The 12,083-nt window shown below is 45.1% G+C and overlaps 1 protein-coding gene across 2 annotated transcripts in view; it reads right to left on the reverse strand.

Annotated features, from left to right (window-relative positions):
- The window catches only part of CACNG8 (calcium voltage-gated channel auxiliary subunit gamma 8), a 225,887-nt gene that overhangs the window by 134,911 nt on the left and 78,893 nt on the right, over window positions 1-12,083 (reverse strand). Inside the window, exon 2 of one of the 2 annotated variants that reach the window (XM_063942764.1) lies at window positions 689-808. The exons of the other annotated variant lie outside the window; for it this stretch is intronic. The gene's annotated coding sequence lies outside the window, so the exon portion shown is untranslated. The remainder of the gene's footprint in view (window positions 1-688; window positions 809-12,083) is intronic. 2 annotated transcript variants of the gene reach the window in all.

The raw sequence follows: 12,083 nt of genomic DNA on the forward strand, positions 1-12,083 counted from the left end.
TAGCACAGCCCCCAGGTTAAGTGACCTGCTTCATGCAGGTACCAACTCTAAAACTACAATTTGATACTATACCCCTGATGAAGTCCTATGGACGAAATGCGTTGGAATTTTATCAACATATCTATTTCGCTTCTGGAAAAAGACTGAACCAGAATACTATCCTATGCAACCAAACACAATCAGTATAACTGTTTTAATAATATCAAAGATTTGATGTGGTTTCAATGTACAATATTAATTACACAAATCTGTGAGTCATATTTCAATCTGCCCATATTTACGCTTGAAGGTTAGGACATTTAGGTGGTGTGACATATATAATAGTTACACATTAGCTCCCTTGGGAACTTTGTTGTGTGTGTATCTATCTATCTATCTATCTATCTATCTATCTATCTATCTATCTATCTATCTATCTATCATACAGGTGCGGCACTCAGCAATCAAAGGAGATTCATAACTCGTAATAGTATTTTGAGTATAAATATATATATATATATATATTCTCAAAACGACGGCGGCACTCGTACAGACTGCTCAATGCATTATAAAAGTATTAAGTTTATTTTCCAACGGCGTTTCGGGGATATACCCCGTCGTCAGGGACAGCACATCACAAATAGACAATACCAACACAGCACTTATATAACCAGGACAATCCTATCTAAAATTGGTTAATCTTACTCACCTGTCCTTCGCCGCTGACCGCCCGCTCTCCGCTATGAACAGTGGGAACTCCAAAATGACGTGTTCAGACGGCGCCGGACAGGCGAGCTGACGTCGTGACGTCGGTTGCCATAGTGATGTACTATAACAAAATACAAACATACACATTACTGAAGGATACATATGAACCTCAGCTTTTACATAATCAAGACAAACATTGTGAATTACAACTAACACCAGACGTAACAAATATTAAAAGACATATCATTCTAATACTGGATTATTTACTTATAGCAGGAAACTGGTATAAATACAATTAACTTGTGACCTATATCGATCATCAAAACATGCACTGCAAACCCAAGTTCTCGTTCAATCCTCCAGGTGCTATTGTATTTAATTTAAATATCCATTTAGTTTCTAACTGCAATAAAGTTCTCCCCCTATTTCCACCTCTGATGCTAGTGGGGCTATGTCTGGCTGACAACCAGTGGCGAGCCACCGGCTGATCACTGACGCCCTTTTCTAGGGCTTGTTTGATGGCACTTCTTTGTCCTGCCATACGATCCCGGAATTGCCTTTGGGTTTTCCCAATATACGCTAATCCACAAGGACATTTAAGCATGTATATAACATGTGTTGTTGTATACGTAAGGCGATGGTATATATTAAACTTCCTACCCGTAGAGGGGTGATGGAACATAGGACCCGTCATAAGTATATTACATGCAGAACATCCAAGGCAACGGTAGCAACCTAATTTTGGTCTCAGAAAATGCATCTGTTCCGTCTTAGTTAATTGGAAAACATCCAGTTTAACTAATTTATCTGCTAGGTTACGGCCTCTAGTGTAACTAGGGAGTAACCGGCTATTGTTCAAGGCAGGTAAATCGGTATCTGTTGAAACAATAGGCCAATGTTTTTTAGCCTTTTTTGTAGTATAATCGGTGTTAACTGTATACTTATTAACCCAAGGGATGACGTTGGCTTCCTTAGGCTGTCTATTTTTGGGATTTGATAATTTCCCTTTTAATGCTTCTTCCCTAGGTATATTTAGAACTTTCTGTTTTAATTTACTTAACTCTTTCCTGGGGTACCCTCTCTCAATGAATTTATCCACCATTAAATCAATGGTTTCTTCAGTCTTATAGGATCTGAAGTGATCCTCCGTGCTCTTAAAGGGTAGAATTTCCCCGGGTACCATTATTTTACACGGTCCCGAAAATACATAAATCACTTGAACATCCACCGGGTCGACCCATAGTGTCTGCTAGGGAATCACTGTTTCATCCAGTTTCCACTTATTTAGATGCCTATTTAAATCCATGCGTGCAGGCTATACCTTCCCATTTAAAGGACACAATCGCTTTATTGTTACAACTACAACAATTGGGCCCATTGCCAGATACGTTTACCATGTGTAGTGCCGATGTGACCAGCCTCTACACCTGCATCCCGCATGATGCGGGTGTGGAGGCGGTTAGGTCATTAATAACTAATAATGTACTATATAAAAGTAGAGATGAGCGGGTTCGGTTCCTCGGAATCCGAACCCGCCCGAACTTCAGTTTTTTTTACACGGGGCCGAGCGACTCGGATCTTCCCGCCTTGCTCGGTTAACCCGAGCGCGCCCGAACATCATCATCCCGCTGTCGGATTCTCGCGAGGCTCGGATTCTATCGCGAGACTCGGATTCTATATAAGGAGCCGTGCGTCGCCGCCATTTTCACACGTGCATTGAGATTGATAGGGAGAGGACGTGGCTGGCGTCCTCTCCGTTTAGAGTGACTAGTACTAGAGAGAGACACAAATTTTGGGGAGCATATAGGAGGAGTACTACTTGCTGCTGATAGTGTGACCAGTGACCAGTGCCACCAGTTTAATTAATCCGTTCTCTGCCTGAAAAAAAACGATACACAGTGTGACACAGTCACACATACCATATTTGTGCTCAGCCCAGTGTGCTGCATCATATACTGTATATCATTATCTGACTGCTGAGTGCTCACTGCTCACACAGCTTAATTGTGGGGGAGACTGGGGAGCAGTTATAGCAGGAGTACATATTTTAAGTACAGTGCACACTTTTGCTGCCAGAGTGCCACTGCCAGTGTGACTGACCAGTGACCACTGACCACCAGTATTGTGATTGTCTGCTGACCACCAGTATATTGTGATTGTCTGCCTGAAAAAGTTGAACACTCGTCGTGTGGTGTTTTTATAAACGCATTCTGCAGACAGTGTCCAGCAGGTCCGTCATTACATAATATATACCTGTCCGGCTGCAGTACTAGTGTGATATATATATATATTTTAATTTTATCTCATTATCATCCAGTCTATTAAGCAGCAGACACAGTACGGTAGTCCACGGCTGTAGCTACCTCTGTGTCGGCAGTCGCTCGTCCATCCATAATTGTATACCACCTACCCGTGGTTTTTTTTTTTCTATCTTCTTGATACTAGTAGCTTACTTTAGGAGTCTGCAGTGCTGACAGACAGTGTCCAGCAGGTCCGTCATTACATAATATATACCTGTCCGGCTGCAGTACTAGTGTGATATATATATATATTTTAATTTTATCTCATTATCATCCAGTCTATATTAGCAGCAGACACAGTACGGTAGTCCACGGCTGTAGCTACCTCTGTGTCGGCAGTCGCTCGTCCATCCATAATTGTATACCACCTACCCGTGTTTTTTTTTTTTTCTATCTTCTTGATACCAGTAGCTTACTTTAGGAGTCTGCAGTGCTGACAGACAGTGTCCAGCAGGTCCGTCATTACATAATATATACCTGTCCGGCTGCAGTACTAGTGTGATATATATATATATATTTTAATTTTATCTCATTATCATCCAGTCTATATTAGCAGCAGACACAGTACGGTAGTCCACGGCTGTAGCTACCTCTGTGTCGGCAGTCGCTCGTCCATCCATAATTGTGTACCACCTACCCGTGGTTTATTTTTTTTTTCTATCTTCTTGATACTAGTAGCTTACTTTAGGAGTCTGCAGTGCTGACAGACAGTGTCCAGCAGGTCCGTCATTACATAATATATACCTGTCCGGCTGCAGTACTAGTGTGATATATATATATATTTTAATTTTATCTCATTATCATCCAGTCTATATTAGCAGCAGACACAGTACGGTAGTCCACGGTTGTAGCTACCTCTGTGTCGGCAGTCGCTCGTCCATCCATAATTGTATACCACCTACCCGTGGTTTATTTTTTTTTCTATCTTCTTGATACTAGTAGCTTACTTTAGGAGTCTGTAGTGCTGACAGACAGTGTCCAGCTGGTCCGTCATTACATAATATATACCTGTCCGGCTGCAGTACTAGTGTGATATATATATATATTTTAATTTTATCTCATTATCATCCAGTCTATATTAGCAGCAGACACAGTACGGTAGTCCACGGCTGTAGCTACCTCTGTGTCGGCAGTCGCTCGTCCATCCATAATTGTATACCACCTACCCGTGGTTTTTTTTTTCTATCTTCTTGATACTAGTAGCTTACTTTAGGAGTCTGCAGTGCTGACAGACAGTATCCATCAGGTCCGTCATTACATAATATATACCTGTCCGGCTGCAGTACTAGTGTGATATATATATATATTTTAATTTTATCTCATTATCATCCAGTCTATATTAGCAGCAGACACAGTACGGTAGTCCACGGCTGTAGCTACCTCTGTGTCGGCAGTCGCTCGTCCATCCATAATTGTATACCACCTACCCGTGTTTTTTTTTTTTTTTCTATCTTCTTGATACTAGTAGCGTACTTTAGGAGTCTGCAGTGCTGAGTCTGACAGACAGTGTCCAGCAGGTCCGTCATTACATAATATATACCTGTCCGGCTGCAGTACTAGTGTGATATATATATATATTTTAATTTTATCTCATTATCATTCAGTCTATATTAGCAGCAGACACAGTACGGTAGTCCACGGCTGTAGCTACCTCTGTGTCGGCAGTCGCTCGTCCATCCATAAGTATACTAGTATCCATCCATCTCCATTGTTTACCTGAGGTGCCTTTTAGTTGTGCCTATTAAAATATGGAGAACAAAAATGTTGAGGTTCCAAAATTAGGGAAAGATCAAGATCCACTTCCACCTCGTGCTGAAGCTGCTGCCACTAGTCATGGCCGAGACGATGAAATGCCAGCAACGTCGTCTGCCAAGGCCGATGCCCAATGTCATAGTACAGAGCATGTAAAATCCAAAACACCAAATATCAGTAAAAAAAGGACTCAAAAATCTAAAATAAAATTGTCGGAGGAGAAGCGTAAACTTGCCAATATGCCATTTACCACACGGAGTGGCAAGGAACGGCTTAGGCCCTGGCCTATGTTCATGGCTAGTGGTTCAGCTTCACATGAGGATGGAAGCACTCAGCCTCTCGCTAGAAAAATGAAAAGACTCAAGCTGGCAAAAGCACCGCAAAGAACTGTGCGTTCTTCGAAATCCCAAATCCACAAGGAGAGTCCAATTGTGTCGGTTGCAATGCCTGACCTTCCCAACACTGGACGTGAAGAGCATGCGCCTTCCACCATTTGCACGCCCCCTGCAAGTGCTGGAAGGAGCACCCACAGTCCAGTTCCTGATAGTCAGATTGAAGATGTCAGTGTTGAAGTACACCAGGATGAGGAGGATATGGGTGTTGCTGGCGCTGGGGAGGAAATTGACAAGGAGGATTCTGATGGTGGGGTGGTTTGTTTAAGTCAGGCACCCGGGGAGACACCTGTTGTCCGTGGGAGGAATATGGCCGTTGACATGCCTGGTGAAAATACCAAAAAAATCAGCTCTTCGGTGTGGAAGTATTTCAACAGAAATGCGGACAACATTTGTCAAGCCGTGTGTTGCCTTTGTCAAGCTGTAATAAGTAGGGGTAAGGACGTTAACCACCTCGGAACATCCTCCCTTATACGTCACCTGCAGCGCATTCATAATAAGTCAGTGACAAGTTCAAAAACTTTGGGCGACAGCGGAAGCAGTCCACTGACCAGTAAATCCCTTCCTCTTGTAACCAAGCTCACGCAAACCACCCCACCAACTCCCTCAGTGTCAATTTCCTCCTTCCCCAGGAATGCCAATAGTCCTGCAGGCCATGTCACTGGCAATTCTGACGAGTCCTCTCCTGCCTGGGATTCCTCCGATGCATCCTTGCGTGTAACGCCTACTGCTGCTGGCGCTGCTGTTGTTGCTGCTGGGAGTCGATGGTCATCCCAGAGGGGAAGTCGTAAGCCCACTTTTACTACTTCTACCCAGCAATTGACTGTCCAACAGTCCTTTGCGAGGAAGATGAAATATCACAGCAGTCATCCTGTTGCAAAGCGGATAACTGAGGCCTTGACAACTATGTTGGTGTTAGACGTGCGTCCGGTATCCGCCGTTAGTTCACAGGGAACTAGACAATTTCTTGAGGTAGTGTGCCCCCGTTACCAAATACCATCTAGGTTCCACTTCTCTAGGCAGGCGATACCGAGAATGTACACGGACGTCAGAAAAAGACTCACCAGTGTCCTAAAAAATGCAGTTGTACCCAATGTCCACTTAACCACGGACATGTGGACAAGTGGAGCAGGGCAGGGTCAGGACTATATGACTGTGACAGCCCACTGGGTAGATGTATGGACTCCCGCCGCAAGAACAGCAGCGGCGGCACCAGTAGCAGCATCTCGCAAACGCCAACTCTTTCCTAGGCAGGCTACGCTTTGTATCACCGCTTTCCAGAATACGCACACAGCTGAAAACCTCTTACGGCAACTGAGGAAGATCATCGCGGAATGGCTTACCCCAATTGGACTCTCCTGTGGATTTGTGGCATCGGACAACGCCAGCAATATTGTGTGTGCATTAAATATGGGCAAATTCCAGCACGTCCCATGTTTTGCACATACCTTGAATTTGGTGGTGCAGAATTTTTAAAAAAACGTCAGGGGCGTGCAAGAGATGCTGTCGGTGGCCAGAAGAATTGCGGGACACTTTCGGCGTACAGGCACCACGTACAGAAGACTGGAGCAACACCAAAAACGCCTGAACCTGCCCTGCCATCATCTGAAGCAAGAAGTGGTAACGAGGTGGAATTCAACCCTATATATGCTTCAGAGGTTGGAGGAGCAGCAAAAGGCCATTCAAGCCTATACAATTGAGCACGATATAGGAGGTGGAATGCACCTGTCTCAAGCGTAGTGTGGAATGATTTCAACGTTGTGCAAGGTTCTGCTGCCCTTTGAACTTGCCACACGTGAAGTCAGTTCAGACACTGCCAGCCTGAGTCAGGTCATTCCCCTCATCAGGCTTTTGCAGAAGAAGCTGGAGACATTGAAGGAGGAGTTAACACGGAGCGATTCCGCTAGGCATGTGGGACTTGTGGATGGAGCCCTTAATTCGCTTAACAAGGATTCACGGGTGGTCAATCTGTTGAAATCAGATCACTACATTTTGGCCACCGTGCTCGATCCTAGATTTAAAACCTACCTTGGATCTCTCTTTCCGGCAGACACAAGTCTGCTGGGGTTCAAAGACCTGCTGGTGAGAAAATTGTCACGTCAAGCGGAACGCGACCTGTCAACATCTCCTCCTTCACATTCTCCCGCAACTGGGGGTGCGAGGAAAAGGCTCAGAATTCCGAGCCCACCCCCTGGCGGTGATGCAGGGCAGTCTGGAGCGACTGCTGATGCTGACATCTGGTCCGGACTGAAGGACCTGACAACGATTACGGACATGTCGTCTACTGTCACTGCATATGATTCTCTCCCCATTGAAAGAATGGTGGAGGATTATATGAGTGACCGCATCCAAGTAGGCACGTCAGACAGTCCGTACTTATACTGGCAGGAAAAAGAGGCAATTTGGAGGCCCTTGCACAAACTGGCTTTATTCTACCTAAGTTGCCCTCCCACAAGTGTGTACTCCGAAAGAGTGTTTAGTGCCGCCGCTCACCTTGTCAGCAATCGGCGTACGAGGTTACTTCCAGAAAATGTGGAGAAGATGATGTTCATTAAAATGAATTATAATCAATTCCTCCGTGGAGACATTGACCAGCAGCAATTGCCTCCACAAAGTACACAGGGAGCTGAGATGGTGGATTCCAGTGGGGACGAATTGATAATCTGTGAGGAGGGGGATGTACACGGTGATATATCGGAGGATGATGATGAGGTGGACATCTTGCCTCTGTAGAGCCAGTTTGTGCAAGGAGAAATTAATTGCTTCTTTTTGGGTGGGGGTCCAAACCAACCCGTCATTTCAGTCACAGTCGTGTGGCAGACCCTGTCACTGAAATGATGGGTTGGTTAAAGTGTGCATGTCCTGTTTATACAACATAAGGGTGGGTGGGAGGGCCCAAGGACAATTCCATCTTGCACCTCTTTTTTCTTTAATTTTTCTTTGCGTCATGTGCTGTTTGGGGAGTATTTTTTTGAAGGGCCATCCTGCGTGACACTGCAGTGCCACTCCTAGATGGGCCAGGTGTTTGTGTCGGCCACTAGGGTCGCTTATCTTACTCACACAGCTACCTCATTGCGCCTCTTTTTTTCTTTGCGTCATGTGCTGTTTGGGGAGTGTTTTTTGGAAGGGCCATCCTGCGTGACACTGCAGTGCCACTCCTAGATGGGCCAGGTGTTTGTGTCGGCCACTAGGGTCGCTTAGCTTACTCACACAGCTACCTCATTGCGCCTCTTTTTTTCTTTGCGTCATGTGCTGTTTGGGGAGTGTTTTTTGGAAGGGCCATCCTGCGTGACACTGCAGTGCCACTCCTAGATGGGCCAGGTGTTTGTGTCGGCCACTAGGGTCGCTTAGCTTACTCACACAGCTACCTCATTGCGCCTCTTTTTTTCTTTGCATCATGTGCTGTTTGGGGAGTGTTTTTTGGAAGGGCCATCCTGCGTGACACTGCAGTGCCACTCCTAGATGGGCCAGGTGTTTGTGTCGGCCACTAGGGTCGCTTAGCTTACTCACACAGCTACCTCATTGCGCCTCTTTTTTTCTTTGCGTCATGTGCTGTTTGGGGAGGGTTTTTTGGAAGGGCCATCCTGCGTGACACTGCAGTGCCACTCCTAGATGGGCCAGGTGTTTGTGTCGGCCACTAGGGTCGCTTATCTTACTCACACAGCTACCTCATTGCGCCTCTTTTTTTCTTTGCGTCATGTGCTGTTTGGGGAGTGTTTTTTGGAAGGGCCATCCTGCGTGACACTGCAGTGCCACTCCTAGATGGGCCAGGTGTTTGTGTCGGCCACTAGGGTCGCTTAGCTTAGTCATCCAGCGACCTCGGTGCAAATTTTAGGACTAAAAATAATATTGTAAGGTGTGAGGTGTTCAGAATAGACTGAAAATGAGTGGAAATTATGGTTTTTGAGGTTAATAATACTTTGGGATCAAAATGACCCCCAAATTCTATGATTTAAGCTGTTTTTTAGTGTTTTTTGAAAAAAACACCCGAATCCAAAACACACCCGAATCCGACAAAAAAAATTCGGTGAGGTTTTGCCAAAACGTGTTCGAACCCAAAACACGGCCACGGAACCGAACCCAAAACCAAAACACAAAACCCGAAAAATTTCAAGTGCACATCTCTATATAAAAGTCCACCAATAGAGCTGTTTTTACAATTATTGTTGTTAATCCTGACAAGGAATTATTTTACCTTTAACTGGATGTTTTCCCATTAACTAAGACGGAACAAATGCATTTTCTGAGACCAAAATTAGGTTGCTACCGTTGCCTTGGATGTTCTGCATGTAATATACTTATGACGGGTCCTATGTTCCATCACCCCTCTACGGGTAGGAAGTTTAATATATACCATCGCCTTACGTATACAACAACACATGTTATATACATGCTTAAATGTCCTTGTGGATTAGCGTATATTGGGAAAACCCAAAGGCAATTCCGGGATCGTATGGCAGGACATAGAAGTGCCATCAAACAAGCCCTAGAAAAGGGCGTCAGTGATCAGCCGGTGGCTCGCCACTGGTTGTCAGCCAGACATAGCCCCACTAGCATCAGGGCTATGTTGATAGACCATGTTCCCATTTCACATAGAGGTGGAAATAGGGGGAGAACTTTATTGCAGTTAGAAACTAAATGGATATTTAAATTAAATACAATAGCACCTGGAGGATTGAACGAGAACTTGGGTTTGCAGTGCATGTTTTGATGATCGATATAGGTCACAAGTTGATTGTATTTATACCAGTTTCCTGCTATAAGTAAATAATCTAGTATTAGAATGATATGTCTTTTAATATTTGTTACGTCTGGTGTTGGTTGTAATTCACAATGTTTGTCTTGATTATGTAAAAGCTGAGGTTCATATGTATCCCAGAGTTGCCGACATTCTGGCTGCTCTCTGCGGGAGAGAGCAGCCAGGTCGGCTGAGCAGGGCGGGCAGGGGAGGCTAGATGAAGAGGAGGGGGTGGTCTGGAGGCGGGACGGGGGCGGGGCAAGGGCGGACGGGGGCGGAGCAAGGGCGGAGTCACGACGACGCCTCCTCTAAGCCATGCCCCCCGCTCTGTGATGCCGCGATCACCGGCATTACAATGAAGGGGGCGTGGCTATGATGACGCGATTCTGCAAGAATCGCGTCATCGACTGCCCGGTCCGCCCACTTTACACACTAAGTGGGCGGACGGGCAGGGGGGGACCCCGCAAACCGGGAGACTTGCCTGCTCTTCCGTTGGGCCGGGAGGGTCACCCGATTTTCAGGAGCCTCCCGGCCATTCCGGGAGAGTAGGTAAGTATGATGTATTCTTCAGTAATGTCTATGTTTGTATTTTGTTATAGTACATCACTATGGCAACCGACGTCACGACGTCAGCTCGCCTGTCCGGCGCCGTCTGAACACGTCATTTTGGAGTTCCCACTATGTTCATAGCGGAGAGCGGGCGGTCAGCGGCGAAGGACAGGTGAGTAAGATTAACCAATTTTAGATAGGATTGTCCTGGTTATATAAGTGCTGTGTTGGTATTGTCTATTTGTGATGTGCTGTCCCTGACGACGGGGTATATCCCCGAAACGCCGTTGGAAAATAAACTTACTACTTTTATAATGCATTGAGCAGTCTGTACGAGTGCCGCCGTCGTTTTGAGAATACATGGGGGTTGTGTTATCAACCCACGGAGGGCACCGCAGCGAGTATTTCCAATAATCCCTCATTGGAGTGCCGGGTAACAAAACTATTCTATATATATATATATATATATACAGAACAATCCGTGGTTTTTTTTCACATGAACCAGCACACCAAAAAGTAGCAGGAATATTAATTCATTTAATCCATATTAATCCATATTAATTCTCCAAAAGTGCAATGTGCAATGTGCAAGCATAGGCATGGATAATAAAAGTAATACTTAGCAGTTCAATGCATCAAAGTGAGTGGCAGCTCCTACAGCTGTTTCGGTGCTAAAGCACCTTCATCATGGGAATAGCCATCAGAATAGTCTGCCCCAGCCAAACACCACATGTATATATACCAACCAAATCACCAATTAACAAACAAATTACAAAAACCTGTCCATTCAATCATTACACAAATGCTCACCAATCAAATGTGTAGAGTAAGGGTCATCCTGCTCCTCCCCCGCCGTCGCATCTCGCCATAGTCCCAAGTATTTCCTGCATTACACATCAGTTCCCAGCTCCGTATTCCGGTGGCCGGAACTATTATCTCAGGTCCAGGCCTTGAGGTACTGCATTCTTCGCTGCACCTCCCGGAAGTGACGCGGTATTAACATCGTCGTCATCTGTCCGGCTTTGCTATGGTCGCTAGGCAACTGGGACTAAACACAATTGACGCTGGCCAGCCAGTGAACGTCAGGCCAATCCCGGAAGTCACATACTCTCTGTTCCGTCCACGCCTATCTATATCGCGTTGCTAGGCAACCGTGATGTAATCACGGATCCTGCACTGCCAATAGCGTTATTGCAGCGGCGGGGGTGTAGGACAGCATTCTCCTCCCTAACACAATAAACATATGCCCTGAATGCATAATGCATCAGTATGTTAGAGCATTAGAAAATAATAACTTAATATAATGATTGAAATGGAATAGACCATGGAATCGCGTCTTGCAAAGAAATTGATAACAATGAATCACTCTATCAGTAATATCATAATTGATAAAACAGGGCGATAAAGAAAATATCTAGCTAGCACTATCTGACTATTTTTAAAAATATATTTCTAGTACAAAGGAATACATCTGTAAATCCCATCCTATTGTTGATGGACCCATCAGACCCATCAGCAAGTCCACAACTGTCCGAAAATGATCTATATAAATGAGCTAAAGGACAATTCCTCATTTAACCCTTGTGGGGCCATCGCTTGAAGATTGTAAATCCATTTACATTCTTTTTGCAGTAGGCATTTGTTTCTGTCACCACCTCTGCGTGA

This window comes from Pseudophryne corroboree, chromosome 10, assembly GCF_028390025.1.
Source record: "Pseudophryne corroboree isolate aPseCor3 chromosome 10, aPseCor3.hap2, whole genome shotgun sequence".
NCBI classification, from domain to species: domain Eukaryota; kingdom Metazoa; phylum Chordata; class Amphibia; order Anura; family Myobatrachidae; genus Pseudophryne; species Pseudophryne corroboree.